The sequence below is a fragment of the Chrysemys picta genome, chromosome 8, assembly GCF_011386835.1.
Source record: "Chrysemys picta bellii isolate R12L10 chromosome 8, ASM1138683v2, whole genome shotgun sequence".
NCBI classification, from domain to species: Eukaryota; Metazoa; Chordata; order Testudines; family Emydidae; genus Chrysemys; species Chrysemys picta.
Window position 1 is genome coordinate 108,092,507 of NC_088798.1, and position 26,105 is coordinate 108,118,611.

Genomic DNA, 26,105 nt, shown 5'->3' on the forward strand with positions numbered 1-26,105 from the left:
AGGTATTCTGGGAAGGGTAGCCTGTCTTCTTGGGAGATGTAGTTTCCCTCAGAGGGCAGGCGCTGGGGTGTCTGCAGCGTCGGGGCCCCCTCAGAGCACCCCGCTCTCCCCAACGGCCCCGGAGTCCCCAGGCCGGGGTGTCCCGTCTCCCTCCCCACGGGGCGAGGCAGGCGCGTGGGTGAGGCTTGGCACAGTTCGATTTGTAATATGGTTTGGGAAATAATGTTCACAGGTAATATCGAGGTGTTTTTCAACGTTTTTAAAAAATAGTTGTATCTATACATTTTTTCACAGTTGTGGGAAATTAACGGGGGGGGGGGGGTAATCTGACAATAATTATTTAATGAAAACTTCACAAAGCCCCAAAACTGTTATGAGCCAAATCAGCTGGGAGGAAGAATTTAATCAGAAAATAAAATGTGATTGATACGGAGATGCTCAGAGAAACACAATCAAAGAAGAAGATCGTGCTGGTTAAAAAACAACAACAACAACAACCAACAACCTGGTGTAGAGGGGAAAGGAAAGCAGCTATACAAATTATATCTATATTTTTCAGTTGGAAGGGTGGGTAAAGATGACAAGAGTCAAGCCCCATTGTTCTAGGTGCTCAACACACATAAATTAACATTGTCCCTGCCCCAAGAGTGCTTGCAATCTAAGTCAAGTTGCAACAAGTGATTGTAAATCTGGGGTAGAGATGATAAGATCATGAGGTTCCATAGGCTGATGATGTGCACTACTTGATGGCTCATTTAACGGCACAACAGGTTTTTAGGGCAGGAAGGAAAACAAAATACCCTATTTTACTGAATATCCACCAACATTTGAAAGTGAATAAATGGGGATTTTGGGGACAAAATAAAATGGAGACACAGCTTTGAATAACAAGGAAATACAGTGAAGCAGGAGGGCATTTTTGGAGGAATGACACGGGAAAATAAATATCTTCAATATTCTGGTCTGAGTGTTTGCAGTAGGGACAATTGGCTAGTGTGCAGTTGTTCTAATTAATTACCAGAGCAGTCAAACTTAAAATGTTTATAACAGTCTGAAAGTTTTTTGAAATGCGGAGCACCTGCACCATTCATTTTCATCATTTGGCATGGTGGGTGCTCAGGATCTTTGAAAATCAAGTTGTAGTTGTATTAAGATAGGAACTGAAAAATACCGAGGAACTCCAAATTAGTAGGCCCTTTTGAAAATGTTGGGTTACGGTCAGACCACAAACCACTGTTATTCATCAGATGAGCAACCAGGTAGTCTGCCGTCCCGTCTCATGCTCTAGTTACAACATGGCCTTTTCTTTTCATCCTACTTATGTGTATTTAATAGATTCTCCTGAAACACCTGCATGGATTAATTTCTTTCAATTTCAGGGGCAGTCGGGGGACAGGGAGCAGGGGGCGGTTGGATGGGGCGAAGGTTTGGGGGGGCGGTCAGGGGATGGGAGGGGTTGGATAGGCGTGGGAGTCCCGGTGGGCCTGTCAAAGTGTGGGGGTGTAGATAGGGGTCGGGGCAGTCATGGGACAGGGAGCGGGGGGGTAGGATAGGGGGTGGGGTCCTGGTTGGGGCGGTTGTCCCAGGAGGGGGCAGTCAGGGGACAAGAAGCGGGGGTGTGTGTGTGGATGGGTGAGGGGTTCTGAGGGGGGGAAGTCAGGGGGTGGGAAGTGGGAGGGGGCGGATAGGGGGCGGGGGCCAGGCTGTTTGGGGAGACACAGCCTTCCCTACCCAGCCCTCCCTACAGTTTTGGAACCCCGATGTGGCCCTCAAGCCAAAAAGTTTGCCCACCCCTGTTTTAGAGCCATGCAAGAAACAACAAGGAGACAGGTCTACGCACAAAACAATTATATAAAAATAACTTCTGATTAAAATATGTTTTTAGCCTCCAGGCTTATGCATTATATATATATTATGGTATCACATTACCTCTTTTGGCCATTTTTTCCCTACAGAATCCATGTGGAACTAGATAGAAACATTTTCTTTAATAATGGTAATTATCTTACTTAGATTAAAAGAAAATGGGAATTCAGAGTTAAGAATAAAATTCTGTATTCATGATTTCTTTTTTGTTTATGATTTATACATCACCATGAATATGCCTGCCACTTTACAGATTATTTAATAGCGTCCCTGCCCTCAAGGCATTACTTAGGTATTGAGACATATATGCAAAATAGTCCACTGAATACTTGAGCAACATTCGGAAATAGGGACCACTACACAGTTAAGACTAGATTGTGGCACCTATATTGGAGACGAGTGCTTCATCATCCTAGAGACACCTATATTGGAGACGAGTGCTTCATCATCCTAGAGACACCTATATTGGAGTGCAGTGCTTCATCATCCTAGAGGCAACATCAGGAAGCATGAGAAAGGCAGGCGACTTCCTAGAGTTCTCTAATTGCACTGGGGTGGGGAAAGCCACCTGTCACGCACCTTTAAAGGATGCACCAAACATCTCCTCCCGTGTGTACCTGGCTGGCATGTAGATGGGCTGGAGCCATGGTTTCTGTCTACTTGCTATGGCTTTTCTAGTCAGTTGTTCCCATTGGTAACAACTAAACATCAGCCCCTCAACTGTCCTGAGCCCAAGGGCTGCTTGTCTGGCTGGCCTTTACTCTCTCCCCTGACAAAAAGAACAGGTGGCTGGGTAGGGGAATCATAATATAATTTCCAAAGGACTTGTGAATGTTTAAACGGCTTCATTAAAAGGTCAATGACATGTCATGGCACATTTTTAGAAAGATTCCATTTAGATACAAATCTCCTCATACAGCAGGTTTTCTGTAATTCTCTTCTCTCTTCATTATTAAACATAATGTATTCCTGAGACACATGAGCAACTTCTCCTCCCAGGTGGTTGAGATCATCTGGGTTAACCTAGCTTCTCTGCTCCTAGGTTCCTTCTTTATCTGGGTGTGTAAGGTGAGAACAAAGGAGGTGCAAAGCAGACGGTGGCGGTCATAGCAGTGGGCAGGGTAGAGGATTTTCCTGGCTGCATTTTATATTAGATGAGTGAGACAAGAAGCACGGAGATTGAAAAGGAGGAGGTTGCAGTAATCAAGGTGAGAAGTGATCAGAGCTTGCACCAGGAGCTTAGCACTGAGAATGGGCAGATGCTGGAGCTGTAGAGGAATAATTGGCAAGATTCAGCAATAGCAGCAATGTGAGGAGGAGGAAAGAAGATTTAAATGATACATAGGTTGTGAATCTGTGGAACAGGAAGGGGAGAGGAATCGCTGACAGTAATGGAGAAGCAGTAAAGGAGAGGGGTTTGGGAGCTAAAATGGGGCATTGAGTTGTTGCCACATTGAGTTTGTAGCAGGACATCCAGATTGACATTTCAGAAAGGGGTCAGAAGAGCAAGACCGAAAGGAAAGGGAATGGCAGGGTGAAGCACATGCACATTTGGAGCTAGTACAAGTTCATCTGCGTATGGTACATGCAGAAGCCTGGTCTCCACTACTCACAAAACAGCAAATCAATTAAAGGAAACTAAAAAAGGAGGAATCATACTTTAAGGCTGCTCCAAGAGAATATTAACTTGCTTAAATTACTTGTCAAGAAAGTGTTGCAAGATTTATCTTCAGATTTTATTTGTCTGTGCAAGGGTATTGAGCAGTTATCATAACAACTCCCTTGTGATATAATGACAACTATGGGGCCAGGGCAGTGATTCCATATATAAGATTGTCAGGAAGTTCCCATTCTAAACTCAGTTTTTCTATCTATCTATCTATCTAATCATATGAAATTTTGGCATGCTGTGTCTTATGCCAGAGGAGAATTTTTCTTTAGAAAGCTTGAGGTCAATTGGACGTTCTTTTTTCAAGCTATGGTACTGTATTTCATTCAAGAAAATTGCAGAAAATGTAAATGAACATTTGCCTTACCTTTCCCCCACATACATCTCTGTACGTCAGCCTTTTATTTTAATTGTCCCCACAAAGCAAACCAGATAGCACATGAAAAATCTGTTGCAACCTAGTGCTCAAGTAATGACTTGTAAGCCTTTAAAACTTAGTTGTTCTTGAATGAATCTATGAACATAAATGGGTGTGGTGGCAACAATGGGATGATATGGTTATACCTGTATTCAGCTTTTCCACTTTCTGAAGTCTATCTCTGTATCTGTCTGTCTGTCCAACTGTCTAGGTGCTTATATGTCCTCCATCATCATGGCATCTAAGTGAATATGGCAATACAATTTTATGCAACATCCAGTTCAGTATCCCAAATGGGCCCTGATGGCTTAAGATTGGTGATAGGATGCAGACTATCCAGACTGCTGGTTCAAATCTAGGCTGGTTTAGAAATGACCAAAGGTTTTTTAACTCCTAAAGCAGGACCAAGATCTGTGCATTTGTAGCCACAGTGTCTGGAATGGTCCTTAACACAGCTTGTTTTTGGCAATACTTGCAGTTAAGCTGTACTCAGCACCAATTCAGCTGCACCCATTGCAGATACCCATTGTCAGGTACTTATCCTAGCATTGTCAACGACGTCTTGTAGCAGTGAGTTCCGCAGGTTAAGTATGTGCTGTAACGCACAAGTGGCAAGCTGGGTGTGGAAGCTTGCTGTGTGATACCTGTGCTTGCTCTGTGCTACCATGTTCTGTGGATAAACAGAGGACTTTGGTTTCCGGGAGGATGAGTACAACAGTTTTCATTAGCACTACATAAAGAAGAAATAATATAAACTATCACCACACACTTCAGAGAGAGATGGTGAATAGAGGGGGAAGTTTCAGACACAGGCAGAAGGGGATAACAATGAATACCAGAACTCGGGCAATCTAGCATCTCCAGGATGTAGGGAGATTAGCACTTTTGCTAATCTCACCCGTATTAGCACATACCACAGGCTTGTTCAAGTCAGTGGAGGATTTAAAAGTAAGAAAATGTTAGGGGTAATGTTCAGGAAAATGTAGTATAACCAGGCAATAGCGACTGCACAGCTAACGTTGAGACAAGCTTTTTATTTAAAGTAGGAATGAAATAACTTTTTTAACCCACAAATAACTTGTTTTTAACCCACAGGTGATTTAACGTAGCCTCCAGATTTTACACATGAACTCTTCCGAGCCCCACTGAATTTTCTAAAAGACATTTGTTTTAAGAATTAGTCACTTTGGCAGGGGAAGCATTGAAATAATGCTCCCTGTTTGAAATTTGATGTGTCCCCCTTTTTTTCTAGATCCCTCTAAACAACCACAGACCCTGTAAACCCTGAACTTCTCTCTCTCTCATGCACACACACACACGCACACATAAGTTAATCATGTGCACTGCAGCACGAGCTGCAGATTCTCCAGGTAACGTTTTAGAGGCTATCTCCCCAATCCGCCATAACATTTTCTGTCTCCACCAAATGGAGGTGACAGCTCTCCAGCTACTGCCTATTTCCAGCACTACTTGTCAGCCTCCTTGACTCACCAGCTGGGCTCTGCACTGTGGAGACAGAGACAGAGAGGTGATGTTCACAGCGGTCTGCAGGGTAGCGGAACAGGCAGTTATGGGGGATATAGGGAGTGAATGCTCCATTTAGAAGGAGCAGAGAGGGGTGAATGGGTAGAGGAGAGATCTAGGGGAGATCAATGCCACCATATCCATATCCCCCTCCAATATCGTCCTTTCCCCGTAATACCCCCTGGACCAGGGGAAAATGCTTTCCTTTACCTCTAGCACTTCCAGTCTGAGGAACTGTCTGTGGTTCATCTTCATAGGACATTCTTGTTGGCAAACCCCAAGTGGCTCGAAGTGTTCTTAGAAGTAGAAATGGTAGCTCTGACCCTTAGACTGCTGTAGGGACTATGCCCCACCTGCCCCCTTGTTGTGTTGGCAGGAGACTGGAAACGTGTGTGAGTGCTGGAGGAAAGGATCAGGGTGGGCAGGATAACATCTCAGGAGTGGGGCTAGCAGCCCTGCTGCTCAGACAACTTCCCCTGCTGCCAAAACACCTGTAGTTTGTTCATGAAAGTCCCCACCGGGAGGAAATATTGACCATTAACCTTATTCTGCATGCAGTCTTAGCTCTGTTTTCTTTCCTCACGTCAGCAATCACCTGTGTGCTCAGGGCTTGCAGTTAAGAAGAAGAAGCTGTGGAAGTGCTGGGGTTGCCAGCTAATGGCAGATGCTGAATGTTTTGAGTTTTTCCTACAAGCAGGTGAAAGGAAACTTTGTGCACTACTCTGCTACTTTCCTTAAGGCTTTCAGGCCAGATTTGCACAGGTAAGTGCTTACGTTGCACCTGTAAAACATTACACGTGGGGAAAACAGCTAGTGGTATGTGTCACCGCTACCTATTTTGTGCCCACAAATACCAGTTTGTCCCGGGCTGTGTATGCTGCATGGAATAAATGTAGGTGCCTGTTTCTGAAAATGTGGTCTTTAATATATAATTCAGAACAGCCATATGTGAGTGTATTCGTTCTTTATGTCCGCAACTCACCTGCAGATCCTTTACTCTCTCTCACACATCCTTGGCTCTGATATATTCTGATGATCTAGAGGCTGGATGCTTGTTGGGACTGTTGCTGCAATTCAGCACTTGCTGAAAGTTCTTACATGCATTGCTGTCTCTCCACAGCAGCTCTTCCTGGTGTTTAACTATTCAGTCCATGAAGGAGGAGAAACAAGGAAGAGGCTGCTGCCTGCTTTTTGTAACCTTTAGCAGTCAGACAGGTTTTTCCTGGTTATCAGTCAACTCTTGGAGTTCTTCTACTCCAGTGACACTGGCCTGAGATGAAGAACTAGTAGCAGCAACATGTTACAACACAGGGTTGAAACAGAAGCACATACCAGACTTTTGAGGCTGGGATTCTTAGGATTGGCTGTGGGCGTAAATGTTCCCATTTGCTATTATGTCTTTATGTGTTTAGTCTGCATCAGTGAACTTTGTTCCCAACTCCAAACCAGAAAAGTCTCTCCCCTCTCTGCTTTCAAGAATATCGCAAAGCAAACTATGACCCAGATTCTCTGCTATGTCCAGCCACAGCATGAGGGGAGAGAAGGCTGCAAGGTAGCCTGCTGTGTTTCTGTGATTCTCAAGCCCACTCTACTTTGGCTCTTGCACTGCTTAGAGCAGTTTAGGGGTTGCTCTAAATGCAGCAATGGGCAAGGCCATGATGGAGCTGAGGATATTGGGAATACAGAGGGCTCCAGCAACACTCCCTCCTTGTCCCCAGTATGCTGCCTACACCAAAGGCTAAAGGGGGTGGTGTAGCAATCGGAACCAGCTATGATGGATATACAACCTCACAATTTGGGAATCCCCAGCCAGAGAGGTACAGCCAGTTTGCAACCAGAGAATCTGTCCCTCTCCAAGGTGGAGGCTCTGAGGGAAGAAATACTTAAAAGGTCTGTTCAGATTTAGTTTTGATCTTCCCTCCATGGGCTTCAGTTAGATCATGGTTAAAATAAATCTCCAAAAAGGAAAAGGGCAGGGGAAAGTGCTGCTGTTTTATCTAACTCTAATAAATAAAATATTTTGCTGAGTTTCTCTTCTCTCCCTGACAAGTCTCTGTCAGGTCATCAAATATATCTCCAAGAAAGCCACCCTGCTACCCTCAGTGGTGTGTTTTTATTCACTTGTTCACCCTTCAGCATGAGCTTAATGCAAACCTTCAAACTCACAGTGAAGAGGGAGTCCACAGGGAAAATGTTAGTAACCCTTGAAGCTTAATCTGCCAAGCTTCATGGTGCTTGCCCACTAGTGTTCTCCAGCTGGAGACCTGTTTGCTGCAGATATACTTTGGAAGATTGGGGCGAAGAAAGGTATAAATGCTGCCACCCTGAATAACAGGGTCTGTTATTGGAAAGGGGAAAAATGAAAGAGAGGAGCATCAAGGTAAGAGGTCTGGAGAGGCAGGGATTGTCAAAAAGCCTTTCCCATCAAGCAGGCTTCAGAGAACCATAACAGACGGATTTTCAGTAACAGTCAACTATAAGAGTGTCGGAAGTTGACATGCTGTCCCTAGGAGAGCCGAGGTATTGACAAAAGACATGCAAACTTGAAAAACATACATTGGTGGAAATATCCATCATGACAAGTGACTGCACTTAAGTCACCAAATGCACCTCACCCCTGGGACAGAACTCACTTATAGTTGCACATCCAATGAAACCATCCATGGATAAAGCGAATGGCCAATAAAAGGGAAGCAATGGGTAATCAGATCTTTCAAAAACTATTTAGCTTTTCGGCAGTGAGTACTTGCTATAATTGACGTGTGCTTCCCTGCAAAACTGCTGGGCTCCTCAACCCCACCGTCAGAAGTGCTGAGCAATTCTGAGCCCTTTTGAAGCACAAGCACATCTCTCCAGAGTCACTTAATGAAACATCTCAAACTATTCTGAGTAGAAGTCTGACGTAGCCTTTCAGTCATTGTATTAATTGCACATGAAGGATGTCCCTATGTTTTGGGATATTTTTATGGTACTAGCAGCAGGAACTATTTAATGCTAAAGGGTGTTAAATGGTTTAGCACAGAGATGGCCACTTGAGGCCCCACAAAGTAGAAAGTTCTCAAGGTTTGAGTAGTTAGGACAGATTTTCATTTTTAGTCAGAAAGAGTCTGATCGGCAGCCGCTTCTCTGAGCTTACCTTTCCATTTCAGTATTTCCTAGGGGCCATCATCCTCCACTGAAGATGACATTATCTTTTACACAAACCGTGAGTGTTTTTGTCACCCGTTTGATTTCAGTCCAAAGAGAGTTAAGATCTTGGATATATCCCTCTTAGATGGTGAACACCTCTCTTGGGTAATTTTTATTTTCTGCCCGGTGAATGAAAGCCAGACCCACCAACGACACTCAGCTATTTGCTTTAGGATGCACCTGCATATGTACTTGTTTTGCAACAAAAATATCTCTGAAACTGAAATGATTTGTAGGCAAACTACAACTCTAGCATGCTAAAAGTAGTCAACAAGAGCTGGTAGATACTTTCTGTAGTGTGGAAACTAGGGGGAAGTGTAATCAGAAATAATCACAATGGGCCAAATCTGAGGTCCTTACTCATTTTTATCAAGTACATCTATCTATCTACATCATCATCTTCTATTTACATAACCATCAAATCTTAGGCAAACTTCCAAGACTTTTGCTCTCTCTCTCAAGGCTTTTGCTTGAATAAGTGATGGAGAAAACCTGAGTCTTCAGGATTTAGTCCAGCCTGCTTTCCTTCTCCATTTGGAGTCCATTCTCTCTCCTACCGTGTTAATATTTACTGTGTGATCACAGGCAGCAGAAGTGGCATGCCATTGTCGCTGTCCGTTGCTTCACATGCTTACTATCAAAAAACGGATGGGGGAATCTCTGTGCCACTCCCTGTCCACAGCTGTGGACAGCCGTTGTGTATCTGATTTTTTGTTGCGATTTGGAATGAAAATATTTTCTAAAATGTGAATTTTTCTCTGAAACAGAAATTCCGGTTTCCACACCACTGTAAAATATATAGAATTATGGTTGTCTGTCTTAGGTAGATTATTGCTGAAAAATTTAAACTGGTTGGTTGACAGTCAAGAAGTACAGAGCATTCCACACACAAATGGGCAGTGTGGGAGGAGGTTCAAAGATGAGAAGCAAAAAGGACGTGCTTAGGAGAGAGCCTCAGGTGGGACAAAGGGAGTGAGAGGGGAAGTAGAAGGAAGGGAGAGCAAAGTGCTGGGTTCATTGAAAAACCAAGGACATGTTCCTTTTGTGGTGGTGGGTTGATTAGCACCAAGCTATGCAGGAGAGGGCTTAGCCAGCTCACAGACAGGCTGCACTGTCACGGCTATGGAAATGCCAAACACAAAACATGTTGAGAATCGTTGATTGCTCCTTATGACAACGCAGACAGGAAGGCCCACAAGCAGCGGGAGGTGGATTGTTCTGATGCAGTTTTATCTCCATTTCAATCTGCGTGGTTGCAAGATAGCTTTTGGACTTTGTAACTCTCCTTGGACAGTTAAGCACTCGTTTGTATCTGTTTTTAAAAAAAAAAAAAAAAGATATTACTGCTTCTATAACAGCCTTGGAAGCCTTCCTGCACATCCTTGCAATGCAAACTTTACATGATCTCAGACGGCCACATTATTGGGATAATGACAAATTTAGCTTTATGAAAGCAAATAGTGGGTGAAGGGATGGTATTCGCAAAAGTCACCCTTTGTGTGGATACATTTGGCCAGTGCCAAGGGGTTAAGTCGTGAGTTAGAGTTGAGATGTTGTGCTCAGATCTTTTAAATGCAGACTTCGTCAAATAAATATTGTCATCAACAGAGCATGCCAATTTACGTCAGTTGAGAATCCTGCCCTAAAAACAGAAGAAAAATGAAACTGAGGGAAGAGAATATTTAATCCTGTACTTTTATTCAGTTTGGTGTTTTGTGTCATTTAAAATCTTTTCCATATTTAATAGATCTGTATCTTAGTCAGGGCAGCTGCTTGTTCTGGGAGAAATTCCGTGGCCTGTATCAAGAACAAGGAGTACTTGTGGCACCTTAGAGACTAACAAATTTATCTGAGCATAAGCTTTTGTGTGTGGGGAGGGGGGGGAGGGGAAGGTGTGGGGGCGGTGTCAGATTGGATGGTTGTAGTGGTCTCTTCTGCACTTGGAATCTGTGTACCTGAGTCCTGTTTATCCCCTTCCTTCATGGGCTGGGGGAGGACAGGCTTGCCTGCATAGCCCTCAACATGCTCATAATGCTTGCAGCTCTGCATTAAGATAATGACTATAATCAAATCTCATGCTTCAGGGCTTCAGCCGGTCACCTGCAGGCATCAGAAAAGCATTTTCCCCCTGCTGCACCACTGGGGTGGCTTTTTCCCCCATCTCCCTCTGAAGCATAGGAGATTGGTCCCAGCTGGAGACAGGACAGTGGACGGGGTGGACCGGTGCTCTGAGGTGATGCAGAGAATCTTTCTTCTAGATGTTTGGCGGGTGTCTTGTTCAAATGCTCAGGGTCATACTGATAGCCAGGTTTGGGGTCAGGAAAGAATTTATCCCCCCAGGTCACATTAGCAGGGATCTTAGGGGTTTTTCGCCTTCCTTTGCAACTTGGGGCATGGTATGCCAGCTGGGATCATATGGACATATCTCACCTAATCAGTTGCCTGCTATTGCAGGATTCGCAAGCATTGATGGCACCTCGGTCTCTCGCATTCTCTGCCTGTGGCACACAGTTTAGTTCCCTGAGGACTGAAATCCTTTAGTTTGATGAAAGTCTTTGGGATAGTATGGGGTATCTGAGTGAAAATTAATGGCCAGTGAAATACAGGAGGTCAGACTGGATGATGTAAGGGATCCTAGCCTCGCCCAAAACAAACTCTAAGAATCTATGAATTTTAATTGGGGAGCTAGGTGGGAAACATCTCAGTTTAGAGGATTCTAGTGCATTTTTTAAAATGCTAGACAGTAACATTATAAAATGGATTTTACTGTATAACATTAGACTTCCCTTCCGAGCACTGTAGAAATATTGGTACAGCAGAAAAAAGTCAAAGTTATCTGAAGGATCTCCTTGGGGAGCTGAAAAATTATCCCACATCTGCCTGTGTCCCACCAATGAGAAGTTTTCATAAGCACTTGCTATATTCTCTCCATATTCCTGCCTATCTTTCAGCCCACTCAAAGTATAGCAATTTAGTATCTAGATCTAAGATCCTGTGTACATTTTTCCTTCATAAATACAGGGACTCAGCACACCACAGGCATACTGAGCCACCCCACCACTAAACAAGTACTCTCTGTAGTTCGCAGAATTCCCAGAATACATGGCATGGAGTAGCATGGCATTTGAGATCTGAAGCATCTGAATGTCATGTAAAGTTCAATTAATTATTTTCTAAATGGTCACCAGAGCTGCTCTAGCTTTGATTAGGATTCCACCAGTATGACTGTGATCACAGTGAAGCCTTTCAGAGGAGGGGATGTTTGCTTTTGCTGTGGGCTGCTTCGCCTTGCCCTGTGACAAAGCCATTTCAGTAATGGATGCGCTCTACAAGGCTTAGAAAAACACGGCTGTGTTCTTTTAAAAAAAAGAGAATCATTGTGCTTCAAATGAATCAGCTCAGTGTGATTAGAACGCTGGCCCAATGCCACTTTCACACTATCCGCCACTAGAGCACAAACAAGCCAATCCTGGCCCGTGCAATGCTGAAGTCAATTGCCTCTTCACTTAAATCTGTGGCAGTTTAGTGTATGCTAAAATAAAGGAGTCAGCAGTATTCAAATTGCCCTTCTCGCTACATACCTCTTTTGTTTCAAAGGATCAGTCCTAGCCCTGCTCTGTACCCTTTGTTCTAGCAGGGCAAAGAGGATGGACCGCTAATTTAAAGAGTCAGCGTAGCCTGATCCCCTGCTGTGATCCTGAGCTGGTGAACAACAATTGGACACAAGTTAGAGCAGCCATTAGGTTGGTATAAGTTGCAGTCCTAGCATTGGGGGGATCAAAAGGTTGCAAAGAGCAAGCTCTTGAGCTGTGCAAGGCAGACCTGAGTGGCTCAGAACGAAAAACCTCAAATCCAGCAACCTGGATGCTTTGGGAAATGAGTGGGGAATTTGGGCTGGGGTTACAAGAGTATTTAGTATCAGAGGGGTAGCCATGTTAGTCTGGATCTGTAAAAAGCAACAAAGAGTCCTTTGGCACCTTATAGACTAACAAATGTATTGGAGCATAAACTTTCGTGGGTGAATGCCCACTTCAGCACTATTTAGGTTCCTAAAGATGCAGGTAGGTGAACAGGTGGATTTACACAAGCACAGGTTAAGAGCCCAATTCCCACTGAAAGTCACTGGGAATTGGGCTCTTAACTCACTCAGGCACTTTTAAAAATTCCACTAGTTGCCTCTCTGCATCTTTTGGCACCTCTATACTCTTGTAACCCTGCCCCTAATTAATAGAATTATTGTTCTATGGCTTTGATTATTGGCTGACGTGGTTTGAACATATCTTTTGTAACATGCAAGTAATTCACAAAAGGGAAAACTATCCTCATCCACAGCAAAATAATAATGAAAACAAAAGTGCCACAAGCCAGTGAACATCCTCTTTAAAAGGTTTAATTTCTGTTGCCTAGAGTGGAGCTGAAAGTTTATCACACTACATGCACTCAGCCAAGTGCCAGCTGAGATTGGAAATGTTTAGCAGCTTTGGGCAGTACCAGCACTCTGTGATTCCCCTTTCCCACTTAGACTGCCTGGACTCACACCAGCTTTAGATTGTCAAACAAAACAATCTTTTATTTTTTTCCTGTTTCTTGATGGGATTCAAACAATAAATAAAAATCACCATCCCTGCAAATATTCATGAGCCATGAAAACATGGATTCTTTCTGGTTTCCCTGGCCTTCCACAGTGCATACGCTTGGATATTTATTTCATTAAGCCCATCCTTCAGGCTCCAGTCCTGTAAACACTTAAGCACATGAACATAACGTACTTTGAGCTGCACCACTGAAATCAATGCAGCTACTCCCAGCAGTGAAGTAAGTACATGAGTGTTTGCAGAATCGCAGCCTTAAAGGGCCATTTATTTATTATTGACCTTGGGCTCTGATTAGAGTCAATTCTTGAGGCAGAGTTGCTCTCTGGGAGCTGGGCATTGGCACTGGGCTGAAATTCCTGAGAGAAGGGATTGCACTGCATGCTGTCAAGTATCAGGGGGTAGCCGTGTTAGTCTGTATCTACAAAAACAACAAGGAGTCTGGTGGCACCTTAAAGACTAACAGATTTATTTGGGCATGAGCTTTCGTGAGTAAAAACCTCACTTCTTCGGATGCATAGAGTCTGCATGCTGTTTGACCATCTCATTTCAGGACTGGCGTATCTGTGTAAATCAAGCAAGTTACAATTAGGAGCTACCCAGAACTGGAAGAATGCTGGTTTCACATTGCTGGTTTATCTCATGTGAAAGGGACATCTTTGCCAGAGGCAATGGCATTTAACTGCAAGGAGACTACATCATTACAGAAAAAATAGGCAATGCAGAAGCTAATAGGTCTGTAAGAGGAGGGATGGCCATTGTTTTTTTGAGAGTGAGTTTAATGCTAATGAACTGAAGGGCCATTAGCACCATCTTTTCCAGAATGCTCAGGTCTGACCTGAAACACGTCTTGTTATTGAAGATCCTAGATGCTCTTGAAGTGAGAATGCCAAGGTTGATGACTTGTGCCAAATTATGTGGGGACTTGGGAGGGCCAAACTTTTCTCTTTTCTCAGACTTGCATCTGAAGAAGTGAGGTTCTTACCCACGAAAGCTTATGCTCCAAATACTTCTGTTAGTCTTAAAGGTGCCCCAGGACCCTCTGTTGCTTTTTACAGACTACCCCTCTGATACTTCTCTTTTTGTGACCTAAGGCAGGATTTCCCTCCAATGGGTTGATTCTCCATTGCATGGATGGGAAGGGGGGCAGGGGGTTATGCAGGGCATTGGCAAGCTAATGAAAGTGAGGTCACTGAGGGCTGGTCTACACTACACAGTTCGGTCGACATAAGGCAGCTTATGTATTTTCTGCAGTGGCTGTAAGTTTGCAGTGTAGACATACCCTGAGTGATGATCAGAGCTGGAAGGGAAACAGTTTTTTTCTGGGAAAAATATTTAGGCAAAAAAATGTAGTGTTGTTTACAATACAACTTATTCTTAGAAAAATGTTCATTTTTAAAAAATGAAAAAAATTTTTTTGACAAAAATTGAAATTTGTTGTGGAAATTCCTGCTTAGTCAAAAAGCCATTTTCCATTAACCCTCCATCCTCCCCCCAACTTTTTAATAGAAAATTTCCAACTAGCTCTAATAATTCTTCTTGATCGAAATCTCTTCCAATAGTTTGCTTTCTACATTCATTTTTCTCTTTTAGTGATGTGGAGCTCTGCCCAGTCCCTGGAACCTGCACAGAGATGACATTTACCCTCTATACGTCTGATCCAAAGCCCCTGTCCTTCCTCTGGACCCAGAATGTGATTGATTGGTCTCTATGTATTTATACTGGAACGCATCATTATATCTATATTAAACACAGAGGATCATTTTGGGCAGGAGGGTGTGTGTGTGTGCGTGTGTCCCAGCTTAGATCTGTTTCCATTGTGATGTGCTTCTCTGATAAGGAAAGGTATAGGAAAGAGGCCACTAGTCTGGCCTTGTCTGTCTATATAAGAGAAACCCCTCATTGAATAACCTTCACAGAAGCATCCATGGTTTAACTGGCTTTTGCCTGAGTTGGTTGGCAGGGTAGAGAACTTAGCACCAGAGCCTCTTAAGGAGTTTATAACATTCCGTCTGAAAATACCTCTTAAATACCCGATTTTGAATGTTTTGTAAATTCCTTTTCTTTCTCGTCCCCCTCCTCCAGGCTTCTCAATTAATGATGGAATAAATTGACCAACAGGACAAACAATTGACAGCTGGGCAAATGTGCCTAGGTAGGTTTAGTTCTGCTTTTTCTGTCCTTAATTCAATTTAATTTTTTCTCATTTTGTTTGTTAAATGTCCTTGAAAAGGAGCTTATTTTCCAGTCCAGTCACATCCTGGAATGTGTGTATGTGTGTGTAAGAAGTGTTTGGAATCTCAGTGAAATGAATCTCTCTCTCTCTCTCTCTGAGCCCTCCTGTTTGAACTGCACATCACAGCACACTGACTTACAACCACAAAGATGTTAGTTACTGAACATGGGGTGGGAGGGAAAAGGGAATCCCACACTGATTTTACATGATCAATATTTTTAAAAAGTTGTTTACCTGGAGCTGTAAAGAATAGCTTGCTTAGCCAGCTGGAGATGCTGAGAAAGAGTTTATTGACCTTACTTGTTTATGCCATTAGAGTTTCCTTCTGTCCTTAGGGGTCTGGTTTCCCCTTGATCTGTGTGTGGGGTCTCCAGTTATCATCCGTACTCAACACTTCTATAGCACTTCATATATATAAAGCACAGCACAAATATTAACTAGTTTGTACTCACAATCCCCTCTCAAAGGTGGAGGAGTGTTAGCTCCATTTTACAGATGGGAATATTGAGACATGGAGGTTTAAAGGACCAGATTCTGCCACACTTACCAGCATCCAGCAGTACTTTACTTTTCGAGTCCTTCCATGGACTTGAGAGGTAATGTGGCCTAGTGGAGAGGGCACTGGACTGGGACTCGAGTCCTAGGATCTATTCCTGGCTCTGAGCTGCTGAGTAACCTATGTAAGTCTCTTGACCTCTGTGTTTTCCCTTCCACCCTGCATCTGTCTTGTCTATTTAGTGCGTGAGATGTTCAGGGCACGACCTGCCTTTCACTATATGTATGTACGGTGCGCAGCACAACAGAACTCTGATCTTAGTTGAGGCCTTTAGGTTCTACTGAAATATAAATGGTAAATAAATAATAACTCCGAGTGAATGAGGGTTCCAGAATCTGGATTTGCCTAAGGCCAAAGAGTGACCGGCAGGCCCAGGATTAAAATTTGGGAGTTCTAGCTCTCAGCCTTATACTCAGTCCGTTCTACACCCAGTATCTCACCTCTTAAGCATGTACGTCTTTTACCAAATGCTTAAAGTACATGTTGCTCTTTGCAGAGTGGAGTGTGTTAGAGGGATAATTAATGCTCATAGAAGTTGCATGATTGGGCAAGATTAAAAAGACAGGTCAGGGTTCAAATCGGCTAAAAGCTTACAACAATGAAAAAGCCTCAGACAGATGTGTAAATGTGAAAAGCTGTGCTAGGAAGGGACAAGTCAACTGAAAATTATGTGCAAGACTGGACCTTTGCCTAATCATTGTGGTATTTCCAACTCTGGAAGTTCTGGGAATCTGGTGAGGACCAAACTCATGACACGTACAGCCAGATTTGCAGAGTAAAGACATTGCAATCGGCACCTGAACTTTGAATGCTTACCCAAAATGAAGCTTTTTAGGCTCAGTCATTAACAGGCACCGCTGGACTTTTGTGTCATGACTGTTGAGGCCCTATCAGAGCTGTGCAAAGCCAAGAGGCTAGGTGGCAGAGGTTCATGCCAGCCTTTCCATCAGTCCCAATTAGCACAAGTCTGATTCACTAGCCTTGAGTTACTTGTATGTGAACCTGTCACAGAAACACACAGTGAAACGCAGTGGGAAGCACCAAGCTGAGTGCGGTTCGGAAAAAGACCAAAACCAGGCACAACATTGCTTGGAATGGAGTCAAGTGTCACACAACAGGATCAAACCCATCAGTGAATTTTTTTCAGTGAGCTTGAGCAGAGTTTTGCATTTGTCACAAAAGTCTCCAGGCTTGGGGAATTTCATGTTTCCTGGCGCTCTAGTTCTGTGCCAGTGTTACTCTGAAGGAAGGGATACTAGGCTGATGGACCAAAGTTGACATATCCCAAGAACCATTACTGCTAATTAATATTCCTCACATATTTAAACATATTTGTTGAAAATTACCAGGTTCCCCCTTGCCATCACCTAGAGATCTTCAGAAATAAAAACCTCTGTCCTGTGAAACTCAGGGGCTTACTGTTGTTGTTGTTATAGTAGCATCTAGAATAGAGCTGGATGGAAAATGACCCATCCTGTGAGAATTTTCAAGATTTTGAAATTTTTCCCATCTTGAATTGAGATGAAAAGTCAAAATCTCAAAATTTTTCAGTGAACTGAAGGTCTGGAAAAAAAAATCAGATCAAGTCAGTTGAAATATTTTGTTTTGATCATTTCAAAATGCTGTTTCCATTTGGACCTTTAACATTTTTTTTTTACATAGTCTGACTGTACTTAAATTTTGAAACAAAGTCATTTCAACCCAAAATATGCAACTGTTGTGTTTCAATGCAAGGAGACGAAGGAGCAAACTACCTACTGCCCTCGCCACAGACCCTGTTTGTCTGGTGGTGACTATTTATTTTTTATTTACTTACATTTCAAGTATGATAAGGCTTCTGGCTGGTGAGTTGATGAATGATTACACAAGAGTTGTCTCAGCTACCTTGATAAAATGTGGAGTAACTCCATTTATTCGAATGGAGCTAGTCTCTGAATTTACATGGGTGTAACTGAGAGCAGGGTCTGGCACTCTGAGTACACAGCACCTTCAGTAACAATGACTTTTATGAACTATACCATCATGATGAGGATCCTGAATCTTCAAACCCTCAATTAAACTTTGTAGACCAAGCTCTACCTTCCATCATAGCTGGGCATTTCCATTGCAGACAATAGGAAGCAAGCCGAAGCTGACCCTTGACTTTACTTTAAGACTAACCTGAAAGAGGGTTATTAATACTGTGAGCCAAATTTTCTGATTCTGTGCAGTTCTGCTGGGTACTAGTGTGATCTCAGTTACAGCGGTGTAAGTTCAGAGTGACACTGTTGACGTCAGTGGGATCACTTTGGATTTATACTGCTGCAACTAAGATCAAAATCTGGCTTACAGATTTCACTTGGGCTGTATATAATTCAGTGGACAATCTGTGCAATGCCGTGTCTGTCTGGTTTTAAAGGTGGAATCTAGTCTCTTTATATACCCAGCTTTCTGAATCTGTGGCTATTGCAAGCCGAGGCATGATAAATTCCTTTTTAAGAAAAAAGAACTTTAATTTCAGTCCCGTTGCATCCTTTCCTCGGTTCTTTAAAGTGTTGTTCTTCTCTGTGGAGAAGATAATTTAAAGTGATACTTGACTATATTCACACACCTTTTGCCACCTGAGGAGATCTGTAGCTGAATTGATTTGCATATGTATTGAATATGTATTCCTAGGACGGCCACACCAAGATGTCATATCTCATTTACAGCATGTTCCTGCTGGCTCCGAGGCTTGTTAAAGGAAAGAGACTGTAAAAAAGAAAAAACACATTACATGTGGACTGCAAACATAAAAGTGACTGAAGTAGGAAGAGAAAGAGATAGATTGGCAGCCTGGAGACATAATAAGCTATTAAACCGTTTAAGGGAGGCCTACCATGGCTTGCTGAGTTTGTTGTTCAATTACTATTACTGATGAAGAATGTCAATAATTATGATTTTCAGCCTGGCTTGACGTTTACATTTGTAAAAGTTTGAAAGTCCGACTGTACTAAAAATCAATGGAACAACCGTTGTATCTTCTCACAAAGAGGGTGGATTATGCCTCCTCCACATACTAAGAACTTTCAAACTCCAGGCTCATTAATGGACTGTGTCATACGTCATCATCACTGCTTCATATGTCATCATCACTATCACCACCATTTGCATTCTTTAAAGGGGACTTTATATATCCTTTGTATTTTAGGATGGCACCAGAGTCCAGATCTCTAAAATAGCAAGTGCTGAATGGATGTCAGCAGAACACACATTATAGACCGGGGTCGGCAACCTGCGGCACGCATGCCAAAGGCAGCACTTGGGCTGATTTTTAGTGGCACATTGCTGCCAGCCGCTCAGCCCGCTGGTCTGGGGTTCCGGCCGCCAGCCCCTTGCCAGCCGGGGTCCCGGCCGCTGGACCCACTCAGCCCACTGCTGGCCTGGATGGACAGAACCCGGCCAGCAGCAGGCTGAACAGGACTGGCGGCCAGGACCCTGGCTCAGCCCGCTGCCGGTCTGGGATTCTGTCTGCCGCCCGCGCTGCCGGTCTGGCACGCGAAACCTTTTACTGGCCCGCAAAACCTTAAATTAATGAAGACTTGGCACACCACTTCTCAAAGGTTGTCGACCCCTGTTATAGACTATCCTTTCTCAGCCTCTCCATTTCCAGTTCTGACGGTGGCATGGTGCTTTCCAAGAATGATTGCCCTTGGCCTTTTTGACATTCTTGTATAATTTACATTTCACAGCAATGTAGCCATGCCACAAAACCATATACTTTACCATGTCCTACCCCGAAGCGATTTCACTGAGAAGAATGGTATCAATTGTATAACAGGCTGCAGTGTGTGTCTCCACCAATGGAAATACCAGCACCATATGGAGTAACACTCATTGTAAATCTTGAAGAGATGCGGTGAAATACGGACCCCTGACAGGGTCCTCTTTTGGTGCTGTGCCTTCCACTTTGTTGGCTCTCAGGAAGGCTGCCCAGTAAACTGATGAAAACCCAAGTGTAGTTGAGTGGCCCAGAGATTTATGCAAGACTAAAAGCTCTCTGATGTAGTCAGTTAAGCACATTCACTATTGAAACTGGTGGCAATGTATGAATAATATCTTTGCAATAGATCTTCAAGTCAAGTTGTAGGTACATCTTAGCTTTCACCCATAAAGCATGTTTAAGTGGTGTACAGGACTCTCTGCCGGGCCACTGTACTGGGATACATTTCACCCTGATTGTTCAGAGACCTTGGAGGAAGACAAAGGACAATTCGAAAGTCTGATGTCTTTAAAACTCTCCTTTGCCATGATGCCTACAAAAAAGAACATTAATAAGGTTAAAAGAACATTATTAAGGTTGCAAAGTTAAATATTTTGGAAATATCAGAATTAAGGTTGCCAGTGCAACCTTAATTCAGCTCCCTTGTGTGTATGCATTATGATACAGTCTTTGATTACATGATCACATACACCTCTACCCTGATATAACGCAACCCAATATAACACAAATTCGGATGTAAAGCAGTGCTCCGGGGAGGCGGGGCTGCGCACTTTGGCAGATCAAAGCAAGTTCGATATAACACGGTTTCACCTATAACACGGTAAGATTTTTTGGCTCCCGAGGACAGCGTTATATCGGGGTAGAGGTGTACTTTTTTTTCCTGCTTCTGGTTTTTGAAGGCTCATAGGTCAGAAAATGGCCAAATTTTCATCTGACCCTCAAAATGCTGGTCATTCGGGAGCTTTGCTCACCCCTGAGCTATATCACATCCACACTGCATTGCAAGCATTTCCTCTTTAGTATAGCAGTAAAGTGGCCTGAAATGTTTGTGCAAAGGGAGAAAATGCGATAAGAAAAGGTAAAAGGATTGAGAAGAAGCTCTGAGTTATAAGAGGTTTCCCAGGATGGCATCATCAAGTCCCTTAGATCAGCTTCTCTTCATCGCTCTTTAGTAGATGAAGATGACAAAACAATTTAAGATGACCCAAAAAAGAGAAATGAAGATAATCTAAAAATATAATATGATCACAATTTATCCAAAGTGCCTCATCATTCTGGATTCATTTAATATGCACTGTAATAGCACTGGTCCTTATAAGAGCGTTTGGTATTCAGATGGATATCGCAGACACCTTCTGTAAGTATTGTGTTATAATTTAACAAAAGTTATTGGAAACTATAAATAAGATCTCACTCTGTCTATAATCTGCCTTTGATGCATAAAAAAGGCATTTGAAAAAAAAATCACACGTTCAGACAAACTGTAACTTAGAAGCAAAAGAATTTTCTGTTCATTAAAATATCAGAGTCACTTTCAGCAGTAGGAAAATCTTTACTGGTTTGCTTCACTTTCAGACACCCTTTCTGTAGTCCATGAAGGGACAATGAACCTGATTCTTCTTTCACAGCCACCGGTGTAACTCTGCCAAATTGATGTTTCTCCTCCTGATTTACACTACTGTAACTTGAAAGGACAATCTGGCCCCCATCTTTGGAAAGCCTTTCTTCAATAATCATCATCATTATTATCGTTGTGGTTTTGCTATATTGGTCAAAAACCAAAAAAAAAAAAAAACTGTTTTCATGAAGAATTTCAAAAAAAGGAAGTTGTCATCATTTCAGAATGTTGGAAACAGACCCATTTTTGTATTTGAAACCTCACTCCACAAAATTTTTCTTTTTCACATTTTTATCAAGAACATTCACTTTTTTGGTTATTTTTGTTTCCCACGCAATGTGGGTTTTGGTAAACAAAACATTTCTATTAGCTTTTTGATAAAAAATTTGAAAAAAATATTTTAAAAAGGCACCACATTTTTGATGAAAAATGTCAGCTATTTTTCACCTTAGAATTTGTTTTTGAATACAGCCATTTTTTGATTAAAAAAATTGTTTAAAAATTTCCAAGCTCTGATTAGTATCAGTAATAATTCATGTGTCAGATCAACTTCTGCACCCTGGTTCTGGGCTGATGGAGTCTGCAGTTGAATTGACAGAGATAAGACTTTCCTGTGGCGAGCCTTGGGCTATGACATTCACTATGACCCACCATCAAGCTGAATCTTGCTTCCTTAACGGTTTAATGCAAGATCCATGTCTTTCAGCAAGTCTGCATCTTAGAACTGATTGTCACGTGGCCCCTGCTGTCCCCTCTGAGAAATGAACCATCTCAAGTAATTGGCTTTACATTTTCAGGACAGGGAGGGGACATTGGTTCTTCTTCCTGAGGGAGTGGATGTACTCTGAAACGGTTTTCATTATAAGCAATTCATGGCACAGTCCAAAGCCTCCAATGAGCTCCTTGTGGGTGTAGGGGTCTGCCTGTGCAGAGCTCACTGCAGGTTCAGAGCCTGTGCTTGTACAGCTCCTAGCACAATAGGGCCCAGATCCTGACCGAGGCCTCTGGATGCCATGATAATATAAATGATTCATACAGGTGTACTCAGACAGTACACAGATGAGTACTTCAGCGATAGAGACAGGAACAGATGTTTTGAAGTGCTCAGGGCAGTTTTCTAAGCACCCACAATGGGAGCCAGCTCTGTTCCCAACATGCTGGGCTCTTTTGAAAAGCTGGCCCATTATACCAACAGCATCAGAAACGAGCACAGTTCTTTATACATCCTTGAGTAGGAGTCGTCCCTTGCCCTGCAGGGCTCCCACCTCTCCCTTTGTGCTGTACATGCACAAACATGGTTTTGGTTTTGGTTTTGTAAATCCTTCCTTTAGCTGGGATTCTCCTGCCCCCTGGCCTCTAGCCTCCGACAGCACATTTCCTTCTGCTAAGAGAGTGATCAGTGGCTCCAGTCCCCAGGGCTGCTAATGGGATGGGGTGCGGGGTGTTGGAGACACTTTCACACCCGCTAAGGGATGGTTCATCAAAGCAGGTCCTTGTGGGGATTGATTCCCCCTTGGAAATGTAAAGAGTTAATAACGGTGAGTGTTTCCTTACATAGATTATAGCCTGGTGGAAGGGAGGTGGGAGAAGTTTCTTTTAGAAATACCTTCATTTTAGCAGCTCTTCCCTCTAAGAAATGTGTCTCTGCTGGCTTCTCTCTTTACAAGAATGTATACCCTACCAGCAGGTCTCTTTTGCAAGAATTACAGCTGGTGAATAGGGGAGCCCCACGACAAAATAACATCTCAAAGGCTTTCCCCACATCAGGGTTATGAGGCGGCTTCTCTATTGTAAGAATAATACCCCTGCAGGAAAGGCAGCTCCCCCGACTAGATACTACAGCCGGGCCCTGAGAAAGGGCTAATACAGATCAACGTGTTTTCCATGTCACTGTGCTGTTCCCCTCTGTGTGAGCTGACAGCTAATGCTGTGAATCTGCTGCATGTCCCCTGTGCCTGGAGGAGTTTGGATGTCAGCTGCAGCGGAGATGGGGCAGGCATGGGCAGCCAGGCGTGAGCTGAGGGGAATGGTAAAGAGCAGCCAGAGAACAGGTCCTAAAGTGTCATTGTGGACCTGACCTTTAGAATGCAAAGCATTTGTCAGAAACCCAGAGAAAAGCCAGTCTCACCAGCCAAGTGACACTGAGAGGAGAGAAAGCGTCTCTCTGTCTTTCACACACCCATCTGCACCCCGGCCCCCCATACACGCACACATACCACACTAAGCGCTGGCTTACATTACAGAATTACGTCGGTATAACTACGTTGCTCAGGGGTGTGAAAGTGCCTAGAGCAGGTCTACGCTATCAGTGCAGCTGCGCTAATGCAGCGTTTTAAGTGTAAACCTGCCCGGGGCCTCATTCTCCTGCCTCCGGATACAAGTGTATGTGCTGAAGCCAGTGTGAGTCACACCGACCCACTGGCAAGAGAATGGGACCCAATGACCGTAGTCTTGCTCGGTCATAGATTCTAGGGGCTGTGACCTCCCAACCCACCCCAAAGGTACAAGTAGCTCCCATTGAAGTCAGTGGAAGTTACCCATACCCTGCATGGGTGTAAATAGGAATCTATAGATAGGGACATATCCTGGCCTCAGGTGTATGGGAGCAACTTGATCTCAGTGGGAGTTGCCTGAATCTTGCTTGTGGTCTGCAGGTCAGCGATTCCATTCTGTGGCCAATTCCAGCCAGCCTTCACCTTGGAACTCTGGCCCTTGGATTACATAAGAACATAAGAACGGCCATACTGGGTCAGATCAATGATCCATCTAGCCCAGTATCCTGTCTTCCGACAGTGGCCAATGCCAGGTGCCCCAGAGGGAATGAACAGAGCAGGGAAGCATCAAGTGATCCATCCTCTGTCACCCATTCCCAGCTTCTGGCAATCAGAGGCTAGGGACACCATCCCTGCCCATTGATGGACTGATCCTCCATGAACTTATCTAGTTCTTTTTTGAACCCTGTTATCGTCTTGGCCTTCACAACATCCTCTGGGAAAGAAGTTCCACACGTTGACTGTGTGTTGTGTGAAAAAATACTTCCTTTTTTTTGTTTTAAACGTGCTGCCTATTAATTTCATTTGGTGACCCCTAGTTCTTGTGTTATGAGAAGGAGTAAATTACACTTCCTTATTTACTTTCTTCACACCAGTCATGGAGGATAGTTCCATCAATGGCTATTAGCCAGCATGGACAGGGATGGTGTCTCTAGCCTCTGTTTGCCAGAAGTTGGGAATGGGTGATAGGGGATGGATCACTTGATTACCTGTTCTGTTCATTCCCTCTGGGGCACCTGGCATTGGCCACTGTTGGTAGACAGGATATTGGGCTAGATGGACCTTTGGTTTGACCCAGTATGGCTGTTCTTATGTCCTTATGTTCTAAAATGCAACTAATGTGTATACTGCGCTTTGTAGCTATCAGGGCCAGCTTTACCATTTTTGTGGCCACAAGGGAAAAAAAAAAAAAAAAACCGCTCGGACTGCCAAAGCAAAAAAAAAAAGCCTCTTGGACTGCGCCACCCCAGGCACGTACTTCCTCCGCTGGTGCCTGGAGCCGGCCCTGGTAGCTGTCTAGTAAAACCAACCCCCACGTGTGAAACAACCAATACAAGTAAAAGCGCAGTTTTACCTGTACAAATGGCATCTACACTTGGAGCTTCTGCGGGCACAGCTCTGTTGGTCAGGGATCACACCTCTTCACTCCCCTGAGTGACAGAGCTCTGTTGTGGTGTAAACTTGGCCTCAGAGGAATACCAGGGGGCAGAGACTTGCTCAGGTGCCGGAGACCCAAGCTATGAAAGGGTTTGTGGGCTATCAGCAAGATATTGAACTGAACCCTTCGCTTCACCAGCAGCCAACGCAGATTGCAGAAATTAAAGATCATTTAACCGCTCTTTCCTCAGCGAAGCCAATCAAACATGCAAATCTCTTGTCTAGAGTAAGGAAGGCAGAGCACCTAATCAGAATGAGTCCCCTTTCATTCCCCAGGACACCTTTCCCCAGTGCCATGCAGCCCAAGTGTTATATACACGGAGGTTCCGTACTAAGTGTTGCAGATTCTAGGTGCTGTGAGTAGTTGAGATCAGCAGCTGCCTCACCGAAGTGCTGAACATGGGGAGCTCCAGTCCTGCCTGTCGCTTTGTGCTCTGCTCTGACATCTAGTGGAACAATCGTACTAAAGCATCAGACGAGCGAAGCCGCTGAGACAATGGTTGGCTTCACTGACTACAGCGGAACAATAGACTCCACCATGTACTCATTTGTTTTATTGCACTTAATACAGCCAAAGCAATTGTGGCAGGAGAAAAGAAAAGCCCTCAGCCTGAACAAAGAGCAATCCTCTTCCCTTGAAGAATGTACTTCCTCGTTACCAGCTGAATGGTCTTCTAGCTGCAATAGTTTTAGGCAGCAATTTCACCGTTACCTTGTGATTAACACTATGAAATAAACTATAATTAATTCGCTGTCCCATGAGGTTTCAGGGTAAAATCTTGGGAAGCCTTGTGATAATCCCTGTGATAAATGAGAAATTACGAGGGGCTATATTTTCAAAGAGGTCTCTCAGAATGCACCCACACAGTCTAGGAGCACAGCTCTTTGCATTAGAGCAGGATGAATAACTGATTTGTCAATTTAATGGCAGTTCCGGAAAAAATTGGTTTCAGATCGAAGTGAATCTGAAAATTTGGGGGAATTT

General features: G+C 43.6%; 1 long non-coding RNA gene across 3 annotated transcripts; it reads left to right on the forward strand.

The window, feature by feature from the left end:
* The first annotated feature begins 13 nt into the window (after positions 1-13).
* LOC103306225 (uncharacterized) lies at positions 14-22,949 on the forward strand. 3 transcript variants are annotated; one of them, XR_002889088.3, is made up of 4 exons: positions 14-232; positions 6,066-6,239; positions 15,344-15,413; positions 21,368-22,949. It is a non-coding gene; the product is annotated as an uncharacterized LOC103306225 (long non-coding RNA). The 3 variants fall into 3 exon arrangements; XR_006173141.2 differs by lacking the exon at positions 21,368-22,949 and adding an exon at positions 18,706-21,361; XR_006173142.2 differs by lacking the exon at positions 21,368-22,949 and adding an exon at positions 18,741-21,361.
* Positions 22,950-26,105: the final 3,156 nt, after the last annotated feature.